Source organism: Rutidosis leptorrhynchoides, chromosome 2 (assembly GCF_046630445.1).
Source record: "Rutidosis leptorrhynchoides isolate AG116_Rl617_1_P2 chromosome 2, CSIRO_AGI_Rlap_v1, whole genome shotgun sequence".
NCBI classification, from domain to species: domain Eukaryota; kingdom Viridiplantae; phylum Streptophyta; class Magnoliopsida; order Asterales; family Asteraceae; genus Rutidosis; species Rutidosis leptorrhynchoides.
In genome coordinates, this window is record NC_092334.1 from 227,037,140 (window position 1) to 227,052,549 (window position 15,410).

A 15,410-nucleotide genomic window follows, 5' to 3' on the forward strand; every position below is an offset into this window, starting at 1 on the left:
AGTAGATGAATTTTCATATAAAGCACGTCTCGTTTCGTTGAACGGTTGTCAAGTTATGGACAAAAGAAGTTTTGCAAATTTTGATGAAATGTCAAAATGGGAACTGAAATTCTCGCTGATCTGCGTTGTTTCATATATAAAAAAAAATACCACTGAATTCTTTGCTGTAAGGTCTAACAAACGACTCTGGCCGTTTGTCAATTCGAGTCTCGACGATTTTTCTAAAAATCATCAAAGTTGATGGTTTGGTCACATTTTAAAATTCTAAAAAGAGCTGACACTTTTTTATTTAAAAATGTCAGTTCTGTATCAGTTGTCATGGTCGGCCTGATATGTGTTTACCCTTGCCAAAAATCATGTTATATCTTTGTGGTAACGAGAATTTGCAGGCTTTGACCGTTTGTCAATACGAGTTTTGAGGAATTTTCTAAAAATCTCCAAAGTAGGCTACTCGGTCACTTTTGTAAATTTATTAAAGCTGAAAAATTAACTTTGAAACGACGAAAACGCGTTGGCAACTACGAGTTGTCTAGGTTTAGTTTACTTCGGTAATATTTATGCTTAATCTTTTTGGTAATGTGTAACTTTTATCTTTGGCCGTTTATCAATCGGAGTTCCGATAATTATTCTAAAAATAGCTGAAGTGGCCCGTTTAGTCATGTTTGACCGAAAATCATTTTTGTATAAGTTATTATATATTTGCATGCGACCTCATTTTTACTTTGACCTTTGACTTTTGACTTTAACCTTTGACTTTTGACTTTGAACTTTGACTTTTCCTGTTAACTTTTCAGTTAACTTTTTGTGTTGATTTTCTCTAAAAAAAAAAAAAAAACCTAAAATACTATTTTATGATTATGAAACCATTTGTGTTACGTTGTTTCACACGTCACCTTTTACTAGAATCTTAATTGAGCATGAGTAATATAACATGTTACTATACTGTAGAGTCAGACTCGAGCTATAGGATAAGATTACACTATGACCTAACCTAAATTGCTATACAAATATTTACCAACATATAAATATATATAATTAATATAGGTTCATGAATCTGAGGCCAACCTTGCACTTGTTCAATGACGTTATATGTATTTTTACTACAAAATACAGTATGGTGAGTTTCATTTGCCTTTTTACCCTTTATATTTTTGGGACTGAGAATACATGCGCTTTTATAAATGTTTGACGAAATAGACACAAGTAATTGAAACTACATTCTATGGTTGAATTATCGAAATCGAATATGCCCCTTTTTATTAAAGTCTGGTAATCTAAGAATTAGGGAACATACACCCTAATTGACGCGAATCCTAAAGATAGATCTATTGGGCCTAACAAACCCCATCCAAAGTACCGGATGCTTTAGTACTTCGAAATTTATATCATGTCCGAAGGAGGATCCCGGAATGATAGGGGATATTCTTATATGCATATTGTTAATGTCGGTTACCAGGTGTTCACCATATGAATGATTATTTTTGTCTCTATGCATGGGACGTATATTTATGAGAACTGGGAATGAAATTCTTGTGGTCTATTAAAAAGATGAAAATAAATGATTATGATAAACTAATGAACTCACCAACCTTTTGGTTGACACTTTAAAGCATGTTTATTCTCAGGTGTTAAAGAAATCTTCCGCTGTGCATTTTCTCATTTTAAAGATATTACTTGGAGTCTTTCATAGCATATTTCGAAGAACGTTGCATTCGAGTCATTGAGTTCATCAAAGATTATTATTAAATCAATTTATAATTGGATAGTGGATATTATGAAATGGTATGCATGCCTGTCAATTTTTAATGTAAAGAAAGTTTGTCTTTTAAAAACGAATGCAATGTTTGTAAAATGTATCATATAGAGGTCAAATACCTCGCAATGTAATCAACTATTGTGAATCGTTTATAATGTATATGAACGGGTCCTTTCAGTTGGTATCAGAGCGGTGGTCTTAGCGAACCAGGTCTGGATTAGTGTGTCTAACAGATAAGTCGATAGGATGCATTAGTGAGTCTGGACTTCGACCGTGTCTGCACGTCAATAGTTTTGCTTATCATTTTGTGTCAAAAATTAACTACTTATCATCCTCAGAAAATTACCTGCTTATCATTTTTAGTCTAAGACACGTCTTGCTGCATTGATTGCATGAATAGTGTATAGACAAAAATTCATATCTTAGCGTATCTGCTAAATCATATCTTATCGTATCTATTACTGTAAACGTTGCCTGATATATCCCGTAAATTCCTCCGTAATTTACGAAATCTTTTGTTCTATATATATGGATATTCTATGTAATTAGAATACCATCCGATAACAGAAAATCATTTCATATCGGAAAAAAAAAATCCTTATTCAATCGTACGAAATGGAATTCATCATTAATTCAAGTTCATCGGATTTCGAAATGGAATCCCACTCCAGCTCCGAAAGCAGTGTGATCGGAATAGATCAACCAATCAGTCATCACCTATTCTGGATGAATTGGGGATGGGTTCATAGCCTCCTCAATCATTGGAGACAAGAAGAAGGTGATCCCTTCCATCCACCACATTGCCCTCTTGATGAAGAACCTGAAGCACTTACCGGCGAACCTGTTCGAAACACCATTTTCTCGCTCATTTCCAGAGTATCTCATCACGATTATATATTACATCAAATTTTAGATTTTATTTATCCGCTCGTCCGAACCGACAATCACCCCGGTGTAATAGAAGAAGTCAACGAGCTTCGCGCTCGGGTAGTGGCTTTGGAGAATATGGTGCAGAGATTACAAACACCAGCAGCAGCATCAGTAGCATAACCAGTAACACCATCATCAACGCCAATAGTACCATAACCACCCCAACCACAACCACGTCGTAAACCTCAACTTTACACTCTGTCCCACGAGCACCAATGTCATACGCCCTGTAGATACCAAGGAATACCAACAACAATAACCGACGAAGTATTAATTCATAACTTCATTGGAGAAACATTCCGCGCAGATTATGTAATCTCTAAAGTCTTAGAGATTATCTAATCTAGCCCTAACCATAAATCAGTTAAACGAACCAAAATGATAGAAGGAAGAGTAGAAACCCTGACAAAAATGGTGTGTGATTAACAAGCTAAACTTGTTTTACCAACAGCATCAACAGTACCATCAGCGTCACCAGCATCATCAGTACAGTCAACATCAGAATCAACAACACCTATAACATCACAAACTCCGTCAGCTCAAGAATCACTATGGACATCATTACGAATCAATAACCCGTATATTGTATCAACGAGTTATGAAGAATTAACTCATTCCCTTTGAAGAAATTATATATATATTTTATATATTTTGAAATAAAAATAAATCTTTCCGTGCTAAGCTATTGTGTGTGAATCTTAACTACTCGGTTAATTCATATTACAAATATGCAATAATGTACGTCCTTCGGCCGCAACTTAACCAGCGTTAACTACAATCTCTGTCGCAATTCAACAAATTCCAATTCATAATAAATCAAGTATATATTTGATTTTACACTTTCATCATCGATGTACCCGAAACTTTTCAGATAACATCATTCGTACTTTGCGAAATTCACAAGAATTCCACGAACCGAACATCATACATCAACAAATAACGAAGTATTGATTCATAATTTTAATGTCATTAAAGAAATACTGTGTAAAAGTTATGTACTTTTTAAAGCTTTTAGGGATTATTCAATTCTAGTTTCAACCGTAAATCAAATGAGTTTAATTTAACATTAACTCATTAAATCTATGTTACATCTGAAGAAAATATACATATATATGTTTTCATAAAGACTGTAATAAAATTCTTTTGTACAAAATATTAATTGTGAAATTTTTTTTAACGGGTAGGTAATACCCGAGAGATATATAAATTCACAATTAATATATTACATTCTTCGAATCTGATTCAGCAAATCATCCATTATACTCCTTACTTTCACAACAATATACATTCTTTTATAGAAATCAAAACAACCATACTCATTCAAAATTTAATTACATATTCTGATTTTGAAATCTCAAAATTCAACTTGAGATATGACCAAAATCATCACTCTTAGATCCTTACATCTTTCACAAGCTATATTTTGACTTCAAAACTGTGTTAGAACATCAAATGTATGTTAACGATTACAATCTGTGTTCAAACCCTTCGAAAATTTCTGAAGACACTTCGAATGATGAGTAATCGAAATGATAATCCAACCACATGTTACCCACAGTTATGTACCCGAAAAACTCTTGAAACCAAAGTAAAAGTTTAAACAACGTATCCGCGTCAGATTCTTTAGCATTTATTAGCAAAAATAACTTTGCGACTCCTATTCAAAGTAGCCAGTTTTGTCACAGCTCCAGCAAGTCAACTTCGACTTTTCAGTCAGACTAACCTTATTATAACCTTGAGATATACACCATCATTATCAGGGAACCTTTTACATTCCACCACATTATTAACAGATGTATCAACAACTTCATTACCCTTTGACTTTAGCCTCTCCAAAAAGTCATTATAATTATTCATTGAAGCCCCATCATTTACTACTTCGCATCTTGTAATGAGAATTTCCATACGAATCATTGGGAATTAGCAATCAGTATTTTGAAATCTCGCAGCATGTCTACGCCAACAGTTATATGTGTATATATAACGTATATCTACTGGACTTAAGTTGAATGTGAAGATTCTGAAAAACACTTCGAACTACGAATTGGTTCTCCGAAAATGGAAAAATACTGATGAAGCAGCAAAAAAAAAAAAAACTATAAATGACCTTAACAGTAAAAGTTTGATGATAATGAATAGGTGTGCTGGCAAAGCGCAGAAAAAGAGAAGTCTTGGAACTAGAAAACGGATTGAGCAAAGTAGGAAGGAGGCTGTGAACAAATTACAAAGACTGAACCTGACTTCAAAGGATCTAAATAATTCATTATCTGCTGAAGTCATTAACGAATACCTTGCTCCTGACTCTAAACCCCTGCGGACAATATTCTTCATCATCCTCTGATATTAGAAATTCTAAAATATCATCATATCTTTCATTATAAATATCCTCCATATTTCTGAAGATATTTTCTTAATTTTTCTTATTTGAAATCATTTACCTCTTCGCGCTATTTGTATTACATCATAAAAGAAACTATTTTAGTTTCTAAATTCTGAAACATTCAAGTTTAAAATAGGAATATTTTGAAGTAGTGTTGGGAACTGAAGCATGAATTAGTATAACATAATGACACTTGATCAATGTGATTATATTACAGTAAGTCATGCTGAGTTTCTAAATGGAACGTGATGATTCACAGATCATAACATCATCATGTGCCATGTTATACGACTCTTGTATTCTATTTAACCTCTAAAATATCAAGAAAATATTTCTTGATGATTCGGCCTTTTCCAAGGTATTTTAGTAATTTGACAAGTCAAGATCGTGCCATCACAATTTCCTTCCTAGAACATTAACAATGTTCATTTCGAAATTCATATCTGTGAATTATGGACCATTACAAGCGGTGCTTAATCGCAAGAAGAAGAAACGAAAGGACAAAACTCCGAAATAGAAATTGGGGTATAAATTGCAGCAAATAAAAGAGAGCATTAACTGTGAATGATAATGATTATAGAAGACAGAAGCAGAGACTTTGAAATATAAGGGAACATATAAAGCCCAACGACAAACCAGAAATTATAAACCATATATATCGATGCATATAGCAATATAAAGACACGGGAGAACTAGGAACACTATAAATCCAAGAGTATAGTAGAAGTAAATAGATTCTTCCGGCGGTAGATGAAAAAAAAGAAGAATGACCGATATGAAAGTTAGAAGTATATCGAGAATCAGAACTGGATGGAGCATATTGATGAATACTTTAAAATATGAGTTGAGGGGGAAAGAATAGAAGGTGATGAAACATAACTAGGAACTTAGAAATCAACAGATTTAACTCACACAATGGCAGAATAAGTGAATCAAACCCTCTAGTGAATAGGTTAAGTTTTTTTTTATTAATTTAGTCAAACCACAACTAAATCAAGTGTGATTAGATCAACACCTAGAGCTATTATTCACCACCTGGGTGATTTGGACTGAGAGAGAATCGAAGGAGCTCACTAGATCTAAGTGTGTGTAACAAATGAGAGGCTTAACCTAAAATGAAGAACATAAGACTTTATATCCCCCTGCTGTTGACACACCCATACGATTCATTCATCACACGTACGAGTTGGCTTCATCAATCGTACGGGTGATCACTCACTCGTGTCTTATCATTTAGGTTGTAATTGTGACTTAGCTCAGCATCAACCATGCGTATGAGCCTGTCAGCCGTACTAGTGAGGCTTCACTCGTACGTCTAACTAAGTCTAACATAGTCAAACATCTAAATCTCGTTCTTGCAGTTCCTGTAACCACATACAAACACGGATAGGATAATAACGAGCAATCATGGAGGCCTGTAAACTGTTATACCTGCAATGGACGTGGGTAGATGTCTAGGGACTTGCATAAAATGCATCAACAGATGGTGTGAGTTGTAAGGAAACGAAGGAGGTGAATTTATAAGAAAATCTCCGATAGAACAATTAAAATGGATGATCGCATTTAAAGCGGATTCTAATTCCCTTGATTACCGGAGAGTCAAATCTTATTAAGAAGATTTTCTTCAAATCCCTTAAAATCTGGGAATCAATCATATCTACGTCAAATGATAAGATGAATCTACACTTACTCATTTCACTCTTCTATGTTAGCTTCATTCGTACTCTTCATATAAATGGATTGTTTATCCAAATTATTCGCTGATGATAAAACTCTAATTTTCAGCCCGTATGCATCATGAAAACATACTTATTATCATTCACGACCTTTCCACTCAAATTTCGGGACGAAATTTCTTTAACGGGTAGGTACTGTGACAACCCGGAAATTTCCAACCAAATTTAAACTTTAATCTTTATATGATTCCGACACGATAAGCAATATTTGTTAAGTTAAATTTCAAGAATTTTAAACTATGTTCATACATTCATTCAACCTCGACCAAGTTCCAACGATTCACGAACCATTAAACGAATATGATTATATATGTATATGTGTATATATATTATAACTTGAAACGTAAACAAAATATTAGATTAAATACTTTATATGATTGTATCTGTTTCCAAATGTTTATCAATGGAATTAGAAGATAAGATCAAATGATTGAATTATCAGATATATTAAATTATGATTACAAGTCTCTGTTGAAAGGCCCACGTTGATTTGAGAAATCTTTTCATTTTAACAATATTCGGAAAATGGTAAAGTGATTTATAAATATGAACAAATTGTCAATCATTGAGAACTAGACAAAGGATAGTGGAAGATTGAATCTCATAAAGACTCGATTGATCTATTTAGTTTCAAACGTACAAAAACGTTTTCAGTTTAAAAAGAACTTTATTATTAAAACGTATATAACTTTTATAAATATCTAGAACCACTTTTGACAACTCATTACTTAACTAGTATGATAAAGATAACGATAATTATATTTTATTTTATTAAATATATATAACGATTTAAATTAATATTATATATATTTATACGCGTATTATACGTACATAGTTTTATACTTTTACTATACTTAAACTTTACCTTTACTTTATTTTTACTTTACTTTAACTTTAATAATTCATACTTTAATAATTCATACTTTAATAATTCATACTTTAATAATTCACTTTAATAATTTATACTTTAATAATTCACTTTAATAATTCATACTTTAATAATTCACTTTAATAATTCAAAAATCTATTATAAATAGAATTCAATAGGTTTCATTATTTCATAGAAACTTGAAAATAGTTTTCTCTAAACTCTCTCAATCGATTTACATATATATATTTACTCCGTATTATCTCAAGATATTATTAGTATACATAAAATATTACGACGGAGTGCTGTCCGAGTGATTTCGAAGTTATTTTTTCGAGTGGGATAGGATTAAGGAAATGATGGGTTATAGCTATGGAGGTGATTGAGTATGGTTCATGGGTATGCTCGTGAGGTCAATATAGTGTTTATCATCTCCGTTGCGTTTACGTACCTTTCCTGCAATATTGAATCTCAATATTGATATGTGAGTACTCATAATTTAATTTTTACATACTAATAGTGTATCCCTGACTAGTGCTCGAGTATATAGGATTATGCATGCTTGTACTTTTGATATTGCCATTAGATAGGTTATGTTGATTCCTGAATTAGTTACATATACGATTGAGATAAGGTATAAGATATGCATTCGTTGGAAAGCTAGCGAAAAATAGTTGAATTTTGGTTTAAGAATCACTTGAATCCAAGTAACGGTTAGAAAGTTATGAAATAAACAAATTGCATAATTAATTTCGTAATTAAAATTGCTGATGATAATTAGTGAACTAATTTTCTGGGTTATAAAAAGTGGTTATTTGGATTCTACTCGTCGAGTAGATGAATTTTCATATAAAGCACGTCTCGTTTCGTTGAACGGTTGTCAAGTTATGGACAAAAGAAGTTTTGCAAATTTTGATGAAATGTCAAAATGGGAACTGAAATTCTCGCTGATCTGCGTTGTTTCATATATAAAAAAAAATACCACTGAATTCTTTGCTGTAAGGTCTAACAAACGACTCTGGCCGTTTGTCAATTCGAGTCTCGACGATTTTTATAAAAATCATCAAAGTTGATGGTTTGGTCACATTTTAAAATTCTAAAAAGAGCTGAAACTTTTTTATTTAAAAATGTCAGTTTTGTATCAGTTGTCATGGTCGGCCTGATATGTGTTTACTCTTGCCAAAAATCATGTTATATCTTTGTGGTAACGAGAATTTGCAGGCTTTGACCGTTTGTCAATACGAGTTTTGAGGAATTTTCTAAAAATCTCCAAAGTAGGCTACTCGGTCACTTTTGTAAATTTATTAAAGCTGAAAAATTAACTTTGAAACGACGAAAACGCGTTGGCAACTACGAGTTGTCTAGGTTTAGTTTACTTCGGTAATATTTATTCTTAATCTTTTTGGTAATGTGTAACTTTTATCTTTGGTCGTTTATCAATCGGAGTTCCGATAATTATTCTAAAAATAGCTGAAGTGGCCCGTTTAGTCATGTTTGACCGAAAATCATTTTTGTATAAGTTATTATATATTTGCATGCGACCTCATTTTTACTTTGACCTTTGACTTTTGACTTTAACCTTTGACTTTTGACTTTGAACTTTGACTTTTCCTGTTAACTTTTCAGTTAACTTTTTGTGTTGATTTTCTCTAAAAAAAAAAAAAAAAAACCTAAAATACTATTTTATGATTATGAAACCATTTGTGTTACGTTGTTTCACACGTCACCTTTTACTAGAATCTTAATTGAGCATGAGTAATATAACATGTTACTATACTGTAGAGTCAGACTCGAGCTATATGATAGGATTACACTATGACCTGACCTAAATTGCTATACAAATATTGACCAACATATAAATATATATAATTAATATAGGTTCGTGAAACCGAGGCCAACCTTGCACTTGTTCAATGACGTTATATGTATTTTTACTACAAAATACAGTATGGTGAGTTTCATTTGCCTTTTTACCCTTTATATTTTTGGGACTGAGAATACATGCGCTTTTATAAATGTTTGACGAAATAGACACAAGTAATTGAAACTACATTCTATGGTTGAATTATCGAAATCGAATATGCCCCTTTTTATTAAAGTCTGGTAATCTAAGAATTAGGGAACAGACACCCTAATTGACGCGAATCCTAAAGATAGATCTATTGGGCCTAACAAACCCCATCCAAAGTACCGGATGCTTTAGTACTTCGAAATTTATATCATGTCCGAAGGAGGATCCCGGAATGATAGGGGATATTCTTATATGCATATTGTTAATGTCGGTTACCAGGTGTTCACCATATGAATGATTATTTTTGTCTCTATGCATGGGACGTATATTTATGAGAACTGGGAATGAAATTCTTGTGGTCTATTAAAAAGATGAAAATAAATGATTATGATAAACTAATGAACTCACCAACCTTTTGGTTGACACTTTAAAGCATGTTTATTCTCAGGTGTTAAAGAAATCTTCCGCTGTGCATTTTCTCATTTTAAAGATATTACTTGGAGTCTTTCATAGCATATTTCGAAGAACGTTGCATTCGAGTCATTGAGTTCATCAAAGATTATTATTAAATCAATTTATAATTGGATAGTGGATATTATGAAATGGTATGCATGCCTGTCAATTTTTAATGTAAAGAAAGTTTGTCTTTTAAAAACGAATGCAATGTTTGTAAAATGTATCATATAGAGGTCAAATACCTCGCAATGTAATCAACTATTGTGAATCGTTTATAATGTATATGAACGGGTCCTTTCATACAATTTGAGGTGGTACATTTTGGTTAGGTGCACATAACAACAGGGGTACTAAATAAACGTTAAGGCTTAGTTACCGGGTGCTCAAACTTATAGAATCTTTTTATATTTTTAACGATGCCGGCAAAGCATGCATATGAAATCTTGTGATCTATACTCTACACTTTATACTACTTAAACCTATGATTCACTCAACCTTTGTGTTGACATTTTTACATGTTTATTCTCAGGTAATTAGGGAATGCTTCTGCTCTAGCTAGTAAGGTAGTAGAGGTCATGCATGGGAACTGAAGATTTGTTTAAACTTTGATAGTGGCATTATGGCTTTACATTTTAAATACATTTGGTTTTGATTAGTACTTTGTTGGTTTTCTTTAAGTATTGTAAAACGTTTGCTTTTTGAATAAACTGCCACTATTGTTTTTAAAACGTTGTATATAGCTTGCATCGATCAGACTTTGACCTCTGGTAATACAGCACGTCAATGCCACATTTTGACGGCGTATTACACTTTCTCTGTTTAGTGACATCAAGGAGCAGTTCTCATCATTGAACCCTAAAATTCTCCTGATCACAGATTTAGAAACAACAACCTCGTTCCTTTGAACGGTAATGATCAACCTAGCTTCATCACCAGAAACATCTAATTGCACATTCTTCTAGAATTCTCTCTGATGACTGTAATAAGCTGTACACGGTGTAGAGATAGCTGTGTGGATCCTTGATCTCTTGAGAAACTTGATAATCTCCTTGAAATGACTCATTTTTTCTAGATTAGTATTGTAAAGTGCAACTTGATTGTTCTGTTCTTCCATCTTCAGTAGGCTAGAAAGATTAACAACTTCAGGTTGAACAACCTATTAAATTACTGGTGGATTAGGCATTTGCTCCCCCTGGATTTCTGGATTTTCTTGAGCTTCTGCCATGAATCTTAACAGACTGAAATAAACAATAAATTAGAAAGAGAAACTAGAATAATAAAATATCATAAAGATTGCAGCAAAGTGTCATAAACATCTAAACAGGACAAACCGTGCGAGTGACAGGCTCACACGTGTGGCTGAGAGGTCAGTTGTGCAGTTAACAAAGTCACTCGTGTCACTGTTGACACATTTGAGCAAGAACATGTGTTTCAGACAATGTACACGGTTGGGGCAATACTCAAACGAGTGAGGGTCAACCGTGTGGTGAATCGTGCGGTTAAGCACACGTGTCAGCTCAAGTATACGAGTGAGCAACAAAATAAACACTAAGTTAAATCACACGAGTGAGCTCAAGTGTTTACACGGTTGAGCCTCAACCGTGCACTGACTCGTGCGAGTCATATCTCACGCGTGCGAGTGAACATCACTCGTGCATGTCTGAACGAACCACATTAAATGCACATTTCAAATTTTTTAGATTACATGTTTGAGTGTTATATTGTCCGATTCTTATCACAATAGCAAGTATAGCACTCGTTTAAAAAATAACAACAGCAAACTAAATGTAAAACACATCAAAAATATGCAAATTGAACTTATAAACCACTAGGGTTTCGGTTCATATAAACAACAAATTAACACCTCAAATCTTGATGAAATCTTAACAATTAAGTGGAGATAGATTCAGCGAGATGTGCTTAACAAATCCTACAGTGGAAATTTGAAATGGAAATAATCGAATTTTTGAGAGAAAAATTTAGTGTGGAGGGAAACATGACTGACGGTGTTCATCCCCCCATATTTTTACCCTCAAGCTCAACCGTACGGTAAAGCAGACGTTTCACAATCCAACCGTGCGACACACCTATCACTCGTGCGTTTGGCCTAGAAGTCTAAGAGACTACCCTAAGGTTTGGCCATCCGTACGGTTCACCTCAAACTCATGGTCATCTGTACGGTTCAACAGCCAATTGTGCGAGCCACTTTGGCATTTCTACTTTTCACAACTTAGGATTTCGACTCATTCATTTATCCTTATAGCAAACTAGCACCTTATATTTACGTCAGAAATCACTAATTCATCAAGATATGATAATTTCACAAACATCAACAATTAGGCAATCCCAACATTCGACCAAAACATAAATCTTTCACTAAGTACTATGGTTCTCACAATGTATATCCTACAGTATAATGTTGTCTTAAGGTACCTAACTCCCTTAATCTTTAAATCCTTCAAACAATCACAAGCTTCACTAACTTCTATTTCATAGATTATATGGACAGATATATCTTGATCTCAAAAAATTTCTTTCTGATGTCATTGTACTTTCAAAGGATATTCAAAAATAGCAGGAATATAAAATCTTTATGAATTTTCTGAAAGATGATGTCATGCAACTAAAATTTATGCAAAAGAAGGACATTTTATCATGAAATGTAATAACATGCAAAAACAAAATCTTTTTATTGTTTTATAATTAACAATGCAAGGTATTTAACATAAGCATACATCTAAGCATATCTGAACATAAATCCACATTTTTTTTGTGAGCAAGATGATTAGCAATTTTAAAAATGGATCAGAACTGACATATTGAATCAACTTCTGTTGTTCATTCCCAATTACCCAGTCTGTGTATATTATCATGCAATTACTGATATCAATCCTCATTAAACATGAACAGACTCCTTCAGGACACTTCGACAATCATGTTGGCATTAATTACTTGAGCACTATAGAGCAATGATTTTTGAGATCAGGCTTAGCTCATTAATCCTTGATTCATTCATCAATTATGATTGTGTGTTATTTTAGGTTGTCAATTCATTACATGTAACTTTCCGTTATCTATATCCATGTACTTCATTCAAATTAAAAAGGATGGTTCTCACGACGTTTTGAATAACCCTGTCAGCCTTTGGCTTCCACCAATGTGTTGACAATCTTTAATCTAGTTGGCTCGGCAGATCTCAGAATATATTGGATTATCTGAATAGGCGCATAACTTACCACGAGCATTGGTCTGTAGTTAAAGCAGACATACCTGATGACCAGTCATCACATGAAATGAATCTCAGGGCCCTTAACTTCTTTATGTTCAAGTTGACATGGAAAACGGAGTCAAAAGATAAACTTTCATTTATATGGATTTAGAGTATATATAGGGAAGTATATTTCCAACTTATAGCCTTAATGGGTATAACTCTAAATAGCAGACGGCAAGAATCTTGATAGTTCAATGTGAACGTCATGACTAAACAATTCAAGCTGCGTGGGGGCGTCACACTAAGAATGCTCTGAGTTCTTTATGAGCACTTCATGAAACAGAATTCCTCATTTTTTCAACTTTCAGGACTTTACCATCTTGATACGCCAATTATATTTGACATTGATTTTCTTTTGATATCTCTTTTTCAACATATCATTTTCTTTTGATATATTGATTTTGAACTGCATCATGAATGGATTTTCCATCTTTATGCTTGAACTCATGTTTTTTTGTTGTGTGCTTAGATCACTAGAAGTTGTTCTCCCTTAAATGCTTGAACGATCTGCAGTAAAAAGTCATACTTTTCAACTTTAAGTGAGAAGGGACACTTACTTCAACATACACTAATTTTTCTCTGACTTTTCGGGGTTTAGTTTCGATTATAAAGTCTAAAGCCCATGATAACGTGGTATACACCAGTCAATTAGATAATCCTCAACTCCTTAAATGACCTTTTGAACATCCCAATCATAGTTGTTAGGCTGAATTGGTGCAACAACATTTGAATATTGCATGGAGACATCCAACACCAACCTTTTCTAATAATTATCAATTATGATAGGGGATACCCTCAACCGACTGTTGACTTCCTCAACAATTATCATTTAATACAGATTCAGAGATAATTAGGTGACTACCTTCAAACGCTACAGATCGTCCATGACTTTTGATTCTTAGATGATTATAGTTCTTAGTATGATTGTCTAATGCCAAGAATTCATCAGTCACATCTATCAGTACATCACATAACAGATAAACATAAACGTTCAAATCAGTCCTTACTAATCAATTATCAATTCTCAGTACAGTAATTTATTCATCTCCGTCAACATATTAACCAAAACAAGCTCATTTTTGGAAATTTCAAATTTTTAGGGTATTCTGATGAGGCATTTTACACTTTTTTAGGAATTTTCTGTTGAGTCATATACTCCACCTAAAATACTAAAACGTAAAATCTTTTTGTGTTTTAGCATTTTAAACAAAAGGAAACAGAAAATAGCTACAGACTAGCATTCAAATATGAAATAAATCATGCAAAGAGGTGCAGACAACAAACATAATCATGCAATACAGAAAAACACAAACTAATTATCTATATGTCATGCAACCTACATGCAGGGTCTAAAAGCTTGATTAAACCTCACAGATCGACATTCGAAATTACTTTATCTCGAACAACAATGCCATTCATCTCTAATAGGATTAAGAACCTAGGTTTATTAAAACCCTTAATGTAAAGGTCAGCCGTTTGGTCTTTAGTACCTATTCTCTTAACTTCTATTATCTTTTTCTCATAGAAATCTCTAATAAAGTGATACTTAACTCCTATGTGATTAGTCTTAGAATGTTGAATAGGATTCTTAGTGACAGCAATAGCAGCAGTATTATCAATATATAGAGGAGAGAAAGAGATTCTTAGCCCGTAATCGAAAAGTTGTTCTGAAATCTAGACAATTTACGAACAGCAACTACCAGCAGCAATATATTCAGCTTCACAAGTTGAAAGTGCAACTGCAGTTTGCTTTTTGCATTGTCAGGTCACCAGCCTTTCACCTAGAAACTGACATCCACCTGATGTAGACTTATTGTTGATTTTGCATCCTGCATAGTCTGAATCACTGTAAGCTACAAGGTCAAACTTTTCATCTTTGGAATACTAGATGCCAAGATTTGGAACATGTAACAGATAACGTAAAATCCGTTTGGCAGCTGTAAGATGAATTGTATTTGGATTAACTTGGTAACGAGCACACAGACATGTTGCAAACATTATA